The sequence below is a fragment of the Procambarus clarkii genome, unplaced genomic scaffold (genome assembly GCF_040958095.1).
Source record: "Procambarus clarkii isolate CNS0578487 unplaced genomic scaffold, FALCON_Pclarkii_2.0 HiC_scaffold_407, whole genome shotgun sequence".
NCBI classification, from domain to species: Eukaryota; Metazoa; Arthropoda; class Malacostraca; order Decapoda; family Cambaridae; genus Procambarus; species Procambarus clarkii.
This window is the reverse complement of record NW_027189440.1, coordinates 117,501-120,000: the sequence shown is the minus strand read 5'-3', so window position 1 is coordinate 120,000 and position 2,500 is coordinate 117,501.

Sequence of the window (2,500 nt, the reverse complement as noted above, 5' to 3'; positions counted from 1 at the left end):
CTCGGCTATCACCTCATTATGTCCGGTCGTGATGGTCAAGTGGATTAAGGCGTCTTGTACATACCAGATGCGTTGCTTCTGGGAGTATGGGTTCGAGTCACTTCTGGGGTGTGAGTTTTCAGTTGCATATGTCCTGGGGACCATTCAGGCTTGTTCGCATATATATATATATATATAACAATATATGGCTTGGGAACAAGATTGAATGGTCCCCAAGCCAATATGCAATTGAAAACTCCACACTCATGAAGGATTCGAACCCAGACAGTCAGGAGAGCTCTTCGTCCCAAAGAGGGGGGGAACAGGGGGAGTGGTGCAGGTAAAACAGGGATGAAGAGGGCGAACAGGGGGAGTGTTGCAGGTGAAACAGGCATGAGGAGGGGGAACAGGGGGAGAGGTGCAGGTGAAACAGGGATGAAGAGGGGGAACAGGGGGAGAGGTGCAGGTTAAACTGGGATGAAGAGGGGGAACAGGGGGAGTGGTGCAGGTGAAACAGGGATGAAGAGGCGGAACAGGTGGAGAGGTGCAGGTGGAACAGGGATGAAGAGGGGGGAACAGGGGGAGTGGTGCAGGTGAAAAAGGGATGAAGAGTGGGAACAGGGGGAGAGGGTGCAAGTGAAACAGGGATGAAGAGGGGGAACAGGGGGAGTGGTGCAGGTGAAAAAGGGATGAAGAGGGGGAACAGGGGGAGAGGTGCAGGTGAAACTGGGATGAAGAGGGGGGAACAGGGGGAGAGGTGCAGGTGAAACTGGGATGAAGAGGGGGGAACAGGGGGAGTGGTGCAGGTGAAACAGGGATGAAGAGGGGGAACAGGGGGAGAGGTGCAGGTGAAACTGGGATGAAGAGGGGGGAACAGGGGGAGTGGTGCAGGTGAAACAGGGATGAAGAGGGGGAACAAGGGAGTTGTACAGGTGAAAAAGGGATGAAGTGGGAGTGAAGGAGGTGCAGGAAGGGGGGCAGAGAGTATGATGTAGGAGGGAGGGAGGACGATGGGAAGGGATGGCGGCGGGAGGGAAGACTACATGATGGGTAAGAAGGGAAGGTGAGTGAACGAAGGGAAGGACTAGCAACGGGAGGGAGGAAAAACAGAGGGAAGGGCGAGAGTGAGAAGCGGCGGAAGGAATGAGAACGAAGGGATGGATCTGCGGCGAGAGGGAAGACGATGGGAAGGGCGGGATGGGATAGGGGCGGGAGTGGGAAGGGCAGAAAGATGGAGGATGAGCAGGTTTATGAGAGGGAGGAAAAGGGAAGGAGAAGGTGCTAGAACGAAAGGAGGGAGTTTGGTAGTAAAATAGGAGAGGGAGTAGGGAGGGTGTTGATAGATGGTTATGATAAATGGATAGTTAATGGAAAATTTATATAGGTAGATAGATGGATGGATATATTGATTGCTAAATATATATATATTGGCGGATAGACGGATGCATAGATGAGTTGATGGACGGAAAGACAGATGACTATATGGATGGATAGAAAGATGAGTTGATGGACGGATACATGGATAGATAGATGTATATAATGATAAATGGTTGGTTTAATGGGAAGATAGATTGATGGATTGACAGATATAAGTAGATAGATAGATGGATACATTGATGGACACATTTGTGCTAGGTGAACAGTCGAATCAGGTTAAAGAATATCTTTCGATTTGCTATTGCATCAACCGGGATTCTATCGGGGACCATTAGGATTATAACCATCGAACTCTCTCTATTTAGACGCTACGCCTCCAGTTTGTGGGTGTGTGTGTGTGTATGTGTGTGTGTGTGTGTGTGTTTGTGTGTGTGTTAGTTAGAGAGAAATAGATGTAGTAGATATAAAAGTGGATAAATACATTTATTTGATAGGCGGGGTCCAAGAGCTAATAACTCGATTTTGCAGATACATATAGTAAATATAAGGATAAAACACACACACACACACACACACACACACACACACACACACACACACACACACACACACACACACACACACACACACACTAGTTGATAATGGACTGTTTTGTGTTCGTATCCATGTGTACTATTGTCATGACCGACAGACACGTGAAGCTATATGTGTTTATGTGTACCTGTAATTAAACTGACATGTGTACGGTAATTATCTGTATGCGTCCATTTTAAAGGTACATATTAGTGAATGTTTATTTATGTAAATTGATTGACATATGTACGTATGCGCGCATTTAGTGTTACTGTAATTTATATGGTTAACATGTATACGTTTGAATGACATAGTTTCCCATTATTGTCACATTTTTTGTTACTGTTTCGCTGTTCACTCTCACTCTCTGACCCCCGTCGACTAATTGTGCTCACGTGTGTTTGTTAAAGGTACGGTAACCATTGGCTTTTTACCCAATAATTTGCAACTATTTGCAAACAAACATTTCTAAAGAACATCTATGTTTCAGATAAATATTCTTTTTCCTAACATACAAGTCAATCACACAGTACCTAACCTCAGTCAGAAACACTTTTCTTACTATCTCTCA